This window comes from Schistocerca serialis, chromosome 1 (genome assembly GCF_023864345.2).
Source record: "Schistocerca serialis cubense isolate TAMUIC-IGC-003099 chromosome 1, iqSchSeri2.2, whole genome shotgun sequence".
NCBI lineage: Eukaryota > Metazoa > Arthropoda > Insecta > Orthoptera > Acrididae > Schistocerca > Schistocerca serialis.
Window position 1 is genome coordinate 501,927,952 of NC_064638.1, and position 16,034 is coordinate 501,943,985.

Here is a 16,034-nt window from a genome sequence, read left to right on the forward strand (position 1 = left end):
CCATGGATTTCTTCCAGAGTGAGAGTACCAGAACAGGATGCATTCAGACTCAGATGAGTGATATGTATCGGCTCCAACATCTAGGAAGCTGATAACAGCCAGGAGAGTGGAATGTTGATCCCATGCCCCTCCATCCTGCATCTGAATGATGCCACTGGCAGAGGATAACAAGGTGGTCAGTTGGCACAGAAAGATCCTACTGGGTCTAAAGGCAGAGCTTTAACTTTTACAGTAAAGCATTCAACAAGATTAAACACATATATTTGTGACTGTAGATCAGGTAAGACATAAACATGGCCGACTACAGCCAAAACACCTGATGTTATCGGGATAAAGCAGAGAGGCTTCTGTGGGGCTGAATCTGTAGACATCTGTGTTTAGTTAAAAAATTACTATTAGTGGACAGACAATAAAATGGCAATAGTAATCATGCTGTGGCCACAAGAAAGCTTTTGAAAACTTCAACAGTCATATTTGGTCTGCTCCCAATGGCCAGTGGAATTTTAATGTGCTAGTCAACCTGTTTCCAAAATCTTTAAGTGTGTTTAGCAGTTTATGACTGAGCTACATTTCGATTGTCCTTACAGACTCTTAGAGCACTGTTCTTATTTTCAACATAATTAATTATGTAATTTGTAAGGTTAAAACCAACAGTAATGTTGATAGTCACAACCACCTCTTTAAAAAATATGAATCAGTGTGTGTGTGTGCGCGCGTGTGTCAGTCTCTTCTAACACACAAGTGGTTCAACTGCTACCGAGGTTTTTTTTTTTTTTTTTTTTTTTTTTTTTTTTTTTTTTTGCGTCACTGGAAGAGTTGCAAATTTGTTCATGAATAAGGAGAACTGGCCAAAGCTCATAATTGTGGACATTATGCTATAACTGCTATGACAACACTTACTATCTTCTTTGAGAGGCACTGTCCTTCCAATAAAACTTTTATATTTATGTTCAAAAGAATTGTTATGACAAGTTTGCAAAGCCATACCAAGGCGATCCTACACTGCTGGCAGAACTAAAGAAGCTGCCCCTTCCCCAATGAAACTAACCTTTCTACAATTTTTACAGTGCAAAAACAAATGGATACAAATGACAAAGCCACATGGGCATGATAGGCAGGCACAGCAACAGTAACTGCCCATTGAGATAACACACATGAACTACAAGTGTTAAATATTTATCACAGTGATTAGCACAGAAACTTAAGATTTTCAATCTTAAGTTTCTGTGCTAATCACTGCTTTACCATGTGCCAGAGTTTCATTTCCGCTACAATAACAACAAAATACCTAAAACATCAGTTAGGTCTACTTCCAATGGTCTTACAACACGAGATGCTTAAGCAATGCAACTGATGACCAATGGAGGGGCGTACATTTGACTGCACGTCGGCTAAACTTAAAAGGGCAGAGCATAGCTGTCTATATACACAATGAGTAACAACTCCTGTAACATTATTAATAACCCACAGAAAGCTTATTCTTTAATTCTTTTTTTTTTATTTAAGCAGCAGATTGAAACTTGGGAACACAAATATTACTGGCTGGAGAGGCTAGTAAATTACACATCCTGTCCACTGTTTTTGCTGGTTCCATCTGCCGTCGCATCTCATTCCAGCATCAGGAAAGATTGGTAAAAATTTGAAGCCTTTGGTCAAATAAGAATAACAGTTTCAGTGCCCACTTGCCAACCACTGACATCCTACGATGATATAGCCCAATAGCAGCAAGGACTTGAACACTAACTGTCATCTCTTTGGATGTGATAGGATAGTGTCATGTTAATGTATCAATGAAATAAATTGAAGTGAAATGCAGACTTGTTTCATCAAACTACATAGCTGAAGATGAGAGAACTGTGACAGGCAGCTATGTGAATCAAGTGCACTTTGCCACACAATGGAACTATTAGGCGTTTGGTAGTAATCACTTCTTAATTATGCTATTTGGATGAAATGACACAGTGCAACTAACACTGTAACAACAGCACACATTTACAGTCAAGGTCTGAGGGAAAGGCTTTGCCTCTTGGGCAAAAGATAGGAACAAAAGGTGTGGGAGAACAAAGATACTTCTCCCAGTTAATGCTACAAACATCTTTCTTTCATGTTTTTGTTTTGGCCAGTTTTTGCGCCCATGGCGGGAGCCTGTCTTGTCCCACTCTTGGTATAGGTTTCCATGTTTGACACGACGTGTGGCAATGTACAGTTCTTTGATGGGAATGACGCCTTCAACACCACTGGCTGTGCATGTATGTACTTCCTGCACTGCCACGAGGGATTTCATAGCACATATAAGAGAGCTAACTACAATGGCAGAATGTTTTATAACAAAGCACCTACAATATAACTAATACTGTTTATTGACAAACAGCAACTGACAAAATACACTTACTGAACAGCAATTTCAAAACAAGAAGAAAAAAAGCCTCTTAGTTAAAAGTGAGTGCACTGCAATATTTTATTGCATTAGCGATTTTGTTGTTTATATAAGTGATTAGTGATCCCTGCATCTATGACACATGGTAGTGAAGCAGTGCCTACAGGTAGAGACTGCCTGAAAAGAGGGAGAGGGGAAGGACTGTATATTAGGTGGTAGGATTTTGTGTGTGCATCGACTGCAAAGATCAAAAGGTACTTCATTAATATGAGGCCCATTTTTAATACAGATTTCTCACATCCCAAACAATGAACTACTTTTACAGCAGAGAGAGAAAGTACCAACTAATAATCAGAATTTCCCTTCTTTCACACTGTTCTTTCCCATAATGTATAACAAACAACATACACAGAGCTACATTCATAGATTTCCAACATAAAAGGTTGAAATACACACGTGATGAAACAATGTATACAATTTTTAATGTCATCCAAAGATTGGAGGGTATTATACTCGTACACCCTCAAAAACTGATGACAGTTTTACTGCAAAGAATTCTAAAAAGTGACTGCTGGTCAAAGTTTCTCTATAAATCAAATAAGTTTTACTTATTTTACACATTCCTGCAGATACAAATGGTTATTAAATGTAGTACAGTCACCTATGAAAGGACACCATTTTTTGCAGTTAAATCACATTGCCAGTTCAGTTATGCTGCTACCTCATGGTTAAATGATAGATATCTGCTGTGCTGAAACCTTTGTCTATGTTTAACGTGAATGATCCAAAGTGTTTAAATGCTAGAAAACAGTAACAGTCACAATAAATAAACTACAAATAACTGTAATGACACCTCTAAAGACATTACACTGAAATACTATATTTCCATAGAATCATGGTAGAGGGCAATAATGGCATGGTTGAAGCATTGTGTTGGTGGTAAAGTAGGAACACACATATTGATTTTTAAAATGCTGAGTATATAATAACTGTATCTGGCTTATTTATATTGGAATACATAAGATCCCACTGTGCAGTGATTGTTGGACCGACATATTGCACAATGGAGATCCGATCAGGTGAGCATGTGGCTACAGATAGGAAGGATGCAGCAAGAGAAGTTCAACTTTGCTGCCCACCTCACTGAGAGTGGAGTCACACATGAATTTGCTGCACAGTGCCGAGAAGGGCAGATTCACGGATCTCCTTGAGGACAAGGAGATTTTCTGCCATTGCAGAGGATCTGACGTTCACCTGATCTGTGAGCAGGTGTTAGTCAGGAACACACAGAGCCAAGTGTTGATTAGAAATAGGTGTAGCAATCCGTAAGACATACAGATTCCGAATATCATATGCTTGGTTACAATTTGTTATGGGCACTAAACACACACAATTTCTTTTTGAAAACATTCATCTTTCAAATGAATATCAGTGGTTTACTTCAGGTTTTTCATAACCATTATCTTGTTTCAAAGCATCTTCTAATGTGGGTGTTAAACCGCATTTGTTAAATGGCTGATCTTTCTAGATCTGTAGATCGTCAGTGCAGTGCCATATGTTGCTCATTGCCCTCTTTCCTGCCCCCCCCCCCCCCCAATTTCTAAATGTTAAGCATTTTCATAGTATCTTCTGGTCTGTTGGATTAATTTAGGTGTTTCTTTTCTTACAGTTAGGGAAGTGTTGTATGAGTTTTTGGTTTTGTTACAATTCCACAATTCCAAGACTTAACTGCAGTTTCACAATCCAGATTCCACCAAGGATGTTTTTGTTTCTTTAAACTGGAATTAAATTTTGCGCAGTTTTGATGAACTTTTCTTTTGGGCTTTGCCAACTGTTCGATTGTTTTTTGTCAAGTTCACGTATTAGTGCAGGGGTTATTTTAGCAGTGTCACATTTTTTTTTGTTTTGAAGAGTTTTAGAGGTTGGAGTTTTACTTTTATTTGCACTCAATAATGGTCAGGCTCAATATTAGCCCCTTTCCTAACTTGGGCATTTAAAATTTCTTTTTAGTTAGGGTATGAAATTGCTACATGATTGATTTGAAATTCCCCAATAAATGTACAGGGTGCCTGCCAAGTTTCTTGTTTAGAATGGTGCTTTTTAATATGTGTTGACATGATTTTAAGGTTAAAAGTCTTGACCATTTTGGTTTGTCCATTTATGTGCAGGAAATCCTCCCACTGTTTTGTTTTACTTTTTTCTCTTTACCTAATTGAGCATTACAATCATCCTTTAAAATTTTAACATGGTTTGAGGGAATTTTCAAGATGATGCTTTCTAACGTTTCCCCAGCTTCATTAACTACTTCAGGTTTATTATAGTTATCCTCATTGGCTGGCACAGAGCATTAGTTAAAGTGTGTGCTTTATTTGCATATTTGAGAGAAATTGTCATTAGTCTATTACTAACGGGTTTTACTTCCGTTATTGAATTTAAAATATTTTTGGGAGGCTGCAAAAGCGACTCCAAGATGTGGTGTATTATTAAATATTGTTTTACCAGTTTTACTTTTAAAAAGACAGTAATTGCCAAAACCCATGGTGTTATGGTCCATCATTCAATTCATGTTTCTTGAAGTGCCACAATTTGAATTTTCTGATCTTTTAACGTGTCTCCCAATTTATGAAGTTTACTTGGTTGCAAAAGTGTTCCTATGTTAAGTGTTGCAAAAAATGTATTTGTTTTGGTTTTAAGTTGGCCAGAGGACTCCAACTTCCTCTGCTGAATCACACTGCATTTTCACCTGGCCACCCCAGAATCTGAAATACCAGTTGCACCAGTAATACTGGTGCTGGGTTGACCATCTGGGATAATACAAAATGCTCCACGATGATTGTACCTGAAATTAGGTGGGGTTGAGTAGACTCACTGAGTGAACTCAAGAGTGTTAAGACTGGAAGGGTTAGTCCCAGAATACAAATTTCAGCCGCACCACTGGTAAACAGATGCTGACCACTTTGCCGCTTTCTACAAGATGGACACACAGTGGATTTGGTTTTGTTTTGCCTTGGTCCAGGACTGCTTCTGTATTCGCATATGTCCACCATATCTGACGGAACATTCACTATCCGCCACCTGTGACCCATCCAATACCCTAGGAAAGGTTAACTTCTTAGACTGTTAGTTGCAAAAGTCTTGAAGCCTGGAATCGCACTATTGTAATATGGAGTGGAGTGTCCCCTTATCACACTACTGTAGTAAGGGGACACTCCAATATGGCTGATAAGAATAAAAGAGTTGTGTAATTAAAACAGGTGCCAAAGACTTGAATTTGTGTGAAATATTCTTTAATACTTTGTGCTGTCAGTTAGACATTTGACTTGTGATGCCAACATCTTGAGGCCTCCCAATAACTAACAGACCTGGACTTTTTGAACAGTTAACAAAGAGGAAGCAATCAGTAACTGCTGTCGCATCAATGAACACAATGTTAAGTGGAATGTTACGGAAGTTAGGAAAACAATATTGCTTGGTAAGAGGAACAGAAAACAGACCTATGACTATCGCACAGTCAACATCAAACATTCAGTTCTGGCTACAAAGATGTAGTACAAAAATTAATAAAAATCAAAAGCACTGTAGAATACACCTTACACATGTATGGGCCAAGGTGGGTTATGAGGGATGGGAATGACTCATCCTGATTCCATAACTGTGTTGTAAAATTATTATGTTCCATAACTGCATTATAAAATTGCTACAAAAAAAGTTTAATCACAGATTAAAGTAAAGCAAAGCTCTTAATTACAAAGAGAATCAGAATGAAGCTAAAATGTGCACAATGAGATCTATGAGGGAACCATCTGACAAATTCCAAAGTAAAATTTTCTCAACTGATCTGGCTAATAAACCAAGTTTCGGTCTTACGTAAAGTTAGCAAACAGATCAAAATCACCTCTTCACTCACTCTGTGATCATACATGATCTGAAGTGGAATGTGATAAACAAAATTTAGAAACATAAAATTTTGTCTTCCAAAATGTTTTCACTCTGGAAGTTTGTAATATGGAGGCTTGGTTCAATTATCACACAAATCCTGGAATGGCATACAGTATGGTAACCAACAATGGAACTGACAACTGACTATAAGCTTCTTTGCATAATCCATATAGACTTGTAAAGATGTCTCATCAGATTCAGATGCCTTATCCCTAGAAGCCTTCTAGCAGCAGTTTATCACAAGTTGCAGGGCTGATGAAAGGTAGCAAATGAAAGACAAAAGTGGTTTTTATTCCAGTTTTCAAGAACTGGTTATTGGGCAGATGCATGGAATTAAAGGCCTATTTCACTGACATCAATCTGTTGTTAGAATTATAGAGCATGTTTTATGCACAAGTATAACAACTATTTCAGAAACCAAACACCTCTTCAATAAAAATCAACATGAGTCCTGCGGAGACCTTGTGGAACTCACTCTTTTTTTCCCATGAGTTCAAGATCACAGTAGACAATGGTGTACAGTTTCATACTGTGTTCCTTGATTTTCAGAAACCATTGGATAATGTTCTGCATTGTTATTAAGTTAACCAAATACGAGACACTCAGATTAGGTTTGTGACTTGATTCAGGACTTCCTAGAAGACAGTATCCATCATTTCTAATGGAATGACTTGACAGATGAAAAAGTAGCTTGGGGGTATGTAAAGGCAAAGCTATATGGCTCTTACTGTTGGCAATGTATATAAATGTTCTGATGGTTGATGTCAGAATCCAAATGAGGCTGTTCACTGATGATTCTGTTCTCCATAAGAATGCCAGAATAAGTCTAGTGAAATGCAGGAAGAACTGCAGGGGCTGATAATTTATGATGGGACTGGTAGTTAACCATGACAGTAAATAAATCACACATAAACAGGTGCAGCCATAACTGTGACTGCATTATTCCTGATAATACTGTTCAGTAATAACTGTGAAATACCAGAGCAACCTTAAGTAGAATGATCACATAAGACTCGTTGTATGAGAAGCTGCGCAAAGGCAAGACTCACTGGAAAAACTAAGGAAAGTAATTAATCCACAAAGAAAGTGGCTTACAAGAAACACTTCTGATTGATTCTTGAGTGTTGCTCACCGGTATGGTCCCCTTACCAAGTAGACTCAAACAGCAGCAGCATATTTTGTCATGGCTGTGTTAAGAAAGCATGCAAGTGTTTTTGAGATGCTCATTAAACAATACCAGATTCTATAAGAGAGATTTTGTGCATCACTGAGAAGTTTACTATTTAAGTTCCAAAGTGCAGGTTTTAACAAGAAGTCACGTCACATGTTACTTCCACCCAAACACACCTCACAAAATAATCACAATGAGAAGAACAAAAGCAATGAGGCAACTGTGTAACTACAAGTCATCTTCATTAGATTTCTGATTACCAAGCCGTGAGAAATGGTATGCATTAACTAAAGCACCTTTGTCCTATGTGACCACTTCTGTCTTAACAGTGGTTATTTACAGCTCAGCGATACAGATAGCCGTACCGTAGGTGCAACCACAACGGAGGGGTATCTGTTGAGAGGCCAGACAAACGTGTGGTTCCTGAAGAGGGGCAGCAGCCTTTTCAGTAGTTGCAAGGGCAACAGTCTGGATGATTGACTGATCTGGCCTTGTAACAATAACCAAAACGGCCTTGCTGTGCTGGTACTGCGAACGGCTGAAAGCAAGGGGAAACTACAGCCGTAATTTTTCCCGAGGGCATGCAGCTTTACTGTATGATTACATGATGATGGCGTCCTCTTGGGTAAAATATTCCGGAGGTAAAATAGTCCCCCATTCGGATCTCCGGGCGGGGACTACTCAAGAGGATGTCGTTATCAGGAGAAAGAAAACTGGCGTTCTACGGATCGGAGCGTGGAATGTCAGATCCCTTAATCGGGCAGGTAGGTTAGAAAATTTAAAAAGGGAAATGGATAGGTTGAAGTTAGATATAGTGGGAATTAGTGAAGTTCGGTGGCAGGAGGAACAAGACTTGTGGTCAGGTGACTACAGGGTTATAAACACAAAATCAAATAGGGGTAATGCAGGAGTAGGTTTAATAATGCATAGGAAAATAGGAATGCGGGTAAGCTACTACAAACAGCATAGTGAACGCATTATTGTGGCCAAGATAGATACGAAGCCCACACCTACTACAGTAGTACAAGTTTATATGCCAACTAGCTCTGCAGATGACGAAGAAATTGAAGAAATGTATGATGAAATAAAAGAAATTACTCAGATTGTGAAGGGAGACGAAAATTTAATAGTCATGGGTGACTGGAATTCGAGTGTAGGAAAAGGGAGAGAAGGAAACATAGTAGGTGAATATGGATTGGGGGACAGAAATGAAAGAGGAAGCCGCCTGGTAGAATTTTGCACAGAGCACAACATAATCATAACTAACACTTGGTTTAAGAATCATGAAAGAAGGTTGTATACATGGAAGAACCCTGGAGATACTAAAAGGTATCAGATAGATTATATAATGGTAAGACAGAGATTTAGGAACCAGGTTTTAAATTGTAAGACATTTCCAGGGGCAGATGTGGACTCTGACCACAATCTATTGGTTATGACCTGTAGATTAAAACTGAAGAAACTGCAAAAAGGTGGGAATTTAAGGAGATGGGACCTGGATAAACTAAAAGAACCAGAGGTTGTACAGAGATTCAGGGAGAGCATAAGGGAGCAATTGACAGGAATGGGGGAAATAAATACAGTAGAAGAAGAATGGGTAGCTTTGAGGGATGAAGTAGTGAAGGCAGCAGAGGATCAAGTAGGTAAAAAGACGAGGGCTAGTAGAAATCCTTGGGTAACAGAAGAAATATTGAATTTAATTGATGAAAGGAGAAAATATAAAAATGCAGTAAGTGAAACAGGCAAAAAGGAATACAAACGTCTCAAAAATGAGATCGACAGGAAGTGTAAAATGGCTAAGCGGGGATGGCTAGAGGACAAATGTAAGGATGTAGAGGCCTATCTCACTAGGGGTAAGATAGATACCGCCTACAGGAAAATTAAAGAGACCTTTGGAGAAAAGAGAACGACTTGTATGAATATCAAGAGCTCAGATGGAAACCCAGTTCTAAGCAAAGAAGGGAAAGCAGAAAGGTGGAAGGAGTATATAGAGGGTCTATACAAGGGCGATGTACTTGAGGACAATATTATGGAAATGGAAGAGGATGTAGATGAAGATGAAATGGGAGATATGATAATGCGTGAAGAGTTTGACAGAGCACTGAAAGAACTGAGTCGAAACAAGGCCCCCGGAGTAGACAATATTCCATTGGAACTACTGACGGCCGTGGGAGAGCCAGTCCTGACAAAACTCTACCATCTGGTGAGCAAGATGTATGAAACAGGCGAAATACCCTCAGACTTCAAGAAGAATATAATAATTCCAATCCCAAAGAAAGCAGGTGTTGACAGATGTGAAAATTACCGAACTATCAGCTTAATAAGTCACAGCTGCAAAATACTAACACGAATTCTTTACAGACGAATGGAAAAACTAGTAGAAGCCAACCTCGGGGAAGATCAGTTTGGATTCCGTAGAAACACTGGAACACGTGAGGCAATACTGACCTTACGACTTATCTTAGAAGAAAGATTAAGGAAAGGCAAACCTACGTTTCTAGGATTTGTAGACTTAGAGAAAGCTTTTGACAATGTTGACTGGAATACTCTCTTTCAAATTCTAAAGGTGGCAGTGGTAAAATACAGGGAGCGAAAGGCTATTTACAATTTGTACAGAAAACAGATGGCAGTTATAAGAGTCGAGGGACATGAAAGGGAAGCAGTGGTTGGGAAGGGAGTAAGACAGGGTTGTAGCCTCTCCCCAATGTTGTTCAATCTGTATATTGAGCAAGCAGTAAAGGAAACAAAAGAAAAATTCGGAGTAGGTATTAAAATTCATGGAGAAGAAATAAAAACTTTGAGGTTCGCCGATGACATTGTAATTCTGTCAGAGACAGCAAAGGACTTGGAAGAGCAGTTGAATGGAATGGACAGTGTCTTGAAAGGAGGATATAAGATGAACATCAACAAAAGCAAAACAAGGATAATGGAATGTAGTCTAATTAAGTCGGGTGATGCTGAGGGAATTAGATTAGGAAATGAGGCACTTAAAGTAGTAAAGGAGTTTTGCTATTTGGGGAGCAAAATAACTGATGATGGTCGAAGTAGAGAGGATATAAAATGTAGGCTGGCAATGGCAAGGAAAGCGTTTCTGAAGAAGAGAAATTTGTTAACATCCAGTATTTATTTAAGTGTCAGGAAGTCATTTCTGAAAGTATTCGTATGGAGTGTAGCCATGTATGGAAGTGAAACATGGACGATAAATAGTTTGGACAAGAAGAGAATAGAAGCTTTCGAAATGTGGTGCTACAGAAGAATGCTGAAGATTAGATGGGTAGATCACATAACTAATGAGGAAGTATTGAATAGGATTGGGGAGAAGAGAAGTTTGTGGCACAACTTGACCAGAAGAAGGGATCGGTTGGTAGGACATGTTCTGAGGCATCAAGGGATCACCAATTTAGTATTGGAGGGCAGCGTGGAGGGTAAAAATCGTAGAGGGAGACCAAGAGATGAATACACTAAGCAGATTCAGAAGGATGTAGGTTGCAGTAGGTACTGGGAGATGAAAAAGCTTGCACAGGATAGAGTAGCATGGAGAGCTGCATCAAACCAGTCTCAGGACTGAAGACCACAACAACAACAACATTTACAGCTGCAATGAAGAGCCGTGATAACATTCTAATATATATTACGTGCTGTATATGAACAGACTTTGTTAAGTCAGATTCAAGTTCAATGCCTTACAGTATAGTGACTTTTTGTGTAAGTGTGAAAAAGGGGGGGGGGGGGGGGTGCACACAAATAGAGCATTGTAGTTTGGATAATGGATACAGAGATAATGAAACATGCCACTCAAATAAATCATTCAAACTGAAAAACTGTGATAAAGGAAAGCCACAGCGGAATTTAAGTAGAGGTGTTAATTCATCGAAAGGTGCATACATAATACTGCAAACTTTGCTAACCTTTATTCAGGCAAATCCATTTTTTATTCTTACCATAACTCTGCCCCATGTATACTTATCTACCCACTTGCACAAAATTACAAGGAAGGTAAGTGTATAAATTCCTGTCAATGACACTACATGGTACACAAACTGAGTGGGAGCACTAGAATATATAGCAGATTGTTTAATCCCATTGAATTCTGCTGTTGAGGCAACAAACACCCTACACGATTACTTCTTTCCAAATGCATCAGGTACATCATCAAACTAATGGTTGCAATGCCCTCATTTATGTTTTCATTTCATTTCAGCTGAACACACTGTCTCACTGAAGACCCATAATGCAGTTTCTAAATAAATCATTGCTATTTATATAAATTGTTTATGTGGACGTATATTTATCTGAAGAGTCAAGACGGTTCATTTCCAGTTCAAAAACTATTCCACTTTAGTTGGTTGGTTGGTTAGTTTCACGTTCAGTGGATCATTTTGCACAATAAAGTACAATTATATGGACAGAGTCATTTGACATGCACATTACAAATTAATTTGTAATTGTGGCTACATACTAAACACTTTTTTAAATATGCAGGTTTGAGATAGTAATAAATATTCACCACCTTTTACACATTACAATAATAGAAATTATTCTAGAAATTATTCTACGGAATACAAGGAGAAGCTTTTACAGTTTGTTTTCAAATTTGATTTTGCAGTCTGTCGGGCATTTTGTATCACTAGGTAAGGGATCAAAAATTTCAGCTGAGCCCTACTTTTAACACCAAAGCCAACCTTAATGTGGAATAACGAACTGAACATCATTTTCCTTCTGTGTTGCGATAATTTACGCCACTGTTACTCCTGACCCGTAGTGGATTATTTACACCGAACTTCCTGAGGGAATGAATACAATGTGAAGCAGTTGTCAGAATGCCCAACTTCTTAAAACAGATGTCTACAAGATGATCATGTGTGAGTACCACAGGTTACTCTTACAGAAGTTCTTTCTTGAAGAAGAGTTACCCCAGAACATTATTTCAAATGACATTACTGAATGAAAAAGTGCCAACTTACTGATTTGTTTCTCCCCAAGATTGGGTTATTTGGTTATATTCTGAATGCTCAATGAATCTTTTCATTATATCTACCTCACTCTTACATGGAGCAAGTCAACTGATTTATAAACATTTTTTTCTTCATGAAAAGTTGAAAATTCATGATGGAATTTTTTTTTTGTGTGTGTGTGTGTGTGTGTGTGTGTGTGTGTGTGTGTGTGTGTGTAGGGATCAGTAGCCACCAAACAAAAAAGGTTCCAAACAGTAGACAGGCATACAGAGTCACAGTTATACAGCGTCAGACAGTTGCTTAGCTTTGACGTGCAGTGCTATAGACATACCAAACTAAATCACAAACCATAAATCTTACATGAATTAAATAGTAAGTTGACAACTTTTAATCCATAATCTTCATCCAGCTGTATTACTTTCTGTCACAAAAATATTTTATTTTCATTTGTTACTAATTACTGCAATTATGCTAGAGTACCATACTTATCTCTAGTACCTTAGTGTGACAACAGGAAATGGCATTTTTAAAACACTCAGTAGAACAGAATCCAAGCTGTTGTCTAGTTATATGATACAAACACAGAGACCCTAGCTTATGGTGTCATATGTGTAATGTCTGGTTCTTCAATGTGCTGCACATATAATAAATGGAATATCTGTTCTATATGGGACACTGCCAGACAGATCAAATGACTCTACCAATACCGCATGCCAGCTTCATCCCATAACGTAATGACAATGTCGCATGTAATGACATACGCGCCTAACCAGATAGAGCACAGAATGTGGAAAATATTTCTTTTGCATCTAAATTATTTTTTAGAATGTATGTTGTGATGACAGAATTATCTGTAACATAGCCCGAGGGCTGGGTTGGGTTGGGCTGGAAGATGGCATTCTAGCTGTGAACTGTCGAAGTCTTATTGAAGCTTAGTTAATCCCCACATAAAATTATCTGAGTGGAAAGGAATCATGCAGTCCCTTGCCATACATCATATGTGTACAATCTGTTTCATTATAATTGTTCTCAGCATATCCACACATTTTAGACTGCACAAAGTATTTGTCTTGGAAATATAATGAGAGGTAATAAAATGATAAGCCTAGAAACCATCAACTAAACAGTAGTGGAGGATTGTAGATAATAGGAGTGTCCCAAGTGATACTGTTCAGAACAAAATCACAACTTATCTTTTCAAACAAACAGAAGTCTCTCAGCAAACCAAAATATATTTTAAAAAATGAAACCTATTTTCTGTTTAAAACATCTGAAAACTTCTACCCTCAGTTATCGGATCATGATATTAACAGAATAACTTGCATAATTTCTTAAATTGCCATACAACACCCTGTAGTATAATAAAGTTATGATGTACACTACACTGCAATTTTATTCACAGAGTTACTACTTTCAAACACACAATTCTAGCCTCATTACACAGGTTGATCTTCAAGTTATTAAAGAACACTGACTACATTCTTAGAGGCAGCCCAGTGCCACTCCCACTATAAATTTCACACTGTAGCTCATTACAACATAACTTGTGAAATGTGTGAAACAGAGGCTTAACATGTTTAAATAATTCATGTATTTATAAAATTATTCTACCACACACCAAAGAGTAATTCAGAGAATTCACTAGCATAGATTTATGCAAAAATCACAAAAGCTTTAAATTTTGCTTATAATGCATAAAAATTAGAGCCAGAAATCTTCTGTGAGAGGCGCTACAGCAAAGGGAAACTGGACTCTTAAATATAAGCCACTTGTACAAAAGAAATTTTTGTTCATAAGTCATCTAATGTCCAATATCCAATAAAAAGACACATATAAGGCAGATATGCAATCTAATTTTCATGATGAACGGCAATTTCACTAATTTAACATTAATGAGACCTGCTTTCACTATAATTTGATATACAAAGTGTAATCTTTCCAATTACCACTATTTACCACTGATAGTAACATAACCTTCCGTAACTATGAGTTTTTAAAAAAATAGATCATAGATGCAGAAATCTCTCGCAATGTCTCAAAGTGATTAAATAAACCCGCGGTACAATGTTTCTGATCATGACAGTTCATTTTACATTCAGTATCGCAGTAATGTCCAAATGATACAGACTTACTATGTACATCTTCTTGTCAACAAAATATCAATTGCTCTGCTACAAATAAAAAAAATAATGACACAAAGTAATGCTTTTCCTAATTACAGATTAAAAGTTTATATCACATGTTCCGTTTCTGTCAATCCGTAAAAACAAGGTAACAAAAGTAAACTAAGCAAATGCCAAAGTGTATACTTCCTAAACCATATGTCAGAACATCACATGAATTCATGATGTCTACGAAAGTTGTGACATTAGTACCTTACCAACGAAAACAACAGTGCGACACGGAAAGTTAGGGGAAAGGGGGGGGGGGGACGCTGTGTACTGTTGAGAGCGGTTGAGAACGTGGGTTGGGGGAGGGGGGGCACGCTGTGTACTGTTGAGAACATGCATTTAAGTATATGAAGCTATCCTGACATCATCTTGGTCGCATTACAAATCAAATATAAAACAGAAACAAATGTGTGACATTTAGTTACTGGTGATTTTAAAAAATAAACAAAAGTTTATAACATAACCTAAACGCAACTACAAAACCGGTAAAATACGGACGCGCCGTCAAGCTAAAATATGACAAGCACAATTATCACGCTTAAGATAAATTTCGTTTACTAATAACTTTATTTACCTGATTTGTCTCCTGACTAGTCTTCGTTTTAATGTTTTTGTCTCGATTTTCACTTTTAACGTGGTATAACCTCACCAGCTTACTCTCAGGAACCGGAATGACGTCAGAGAGTATGAGAAATCTGGTGTCACTATATATACTTCAAGTGTTACACCAGTTAACATAACTTTGTGGCGATATTGCATTAGCGTGTAGCAATGAGCGTGTGTCATTCCAAAAACTGTATTGTTTCGGATTTCAGAGTATGGGGAAACCGATGCAATGATTCGTGCAGTTGGTTTCGATACCAAGAGACGCACGTAAGTTTTTCATACGAAACGAAAAATAAATGAAAGATCCTAGATCAGATTTCATTCGCAATAATATTTTCAGGGAGCAGTTCGTACATGAAGAAGTGATAAACATGAGAAGTAACACATGAAACCTTTCAAATCTGTTCACATTAGCTGCACAACGGCTTTTACTCATTCAGACTCAATCGTTACGTACTTACGCATGACAACTACAATAAAATGAACAATTACGTTAATTACGCGCCCATAAGTCTTGTTAACAGTATACCATCAACAGTTAAAACGGAGTAAAAAATACTTCAGCATGAGGTACATAAGCCTAGTGTATATATTAAAACCCTTTCCAAAATAAAGCCATCAAATTACTTCCTTAGACTTGGCCTTGGATCCCCATTTACCATTCTCTTTAAAGACTGCAGTAAATGTATCACTCATTTTATAAAGAGCGGTTCTCTTACATAACATAATCTGCAATCCACCGTATGGCGCGTGGTGGAGGGTACTTTGTATCACCAACAGTGATTTCCATTCCTGTTCCATTCGCAAATAGAATC

The 16,034-nt window shown here is 37.7% G+C and overlaps 1 protein-coding gene across 1 annotated transcript in view; it reads right to left on the reverse strand.

Moving 5' to 3' along the window:
• Positions 1-15,342, reverse strand: part of LOC126474138 (obg-like ATPase 1) — a 314,868-nt gene extending 299,526 nt beyond the window's left edge. The window contains exon 1 of the mRNA XM_050101582.1: positions 15,188-15,342. The gene's annotated coding sequence lies outside the window, so the exon portion shown is untranslated. The remainder of the gene's footprint in view (positions 1-15,187) is intronic.
• Between the last annotated feature and the right edge of the window lie 692 nt (positions 15,343-16,034).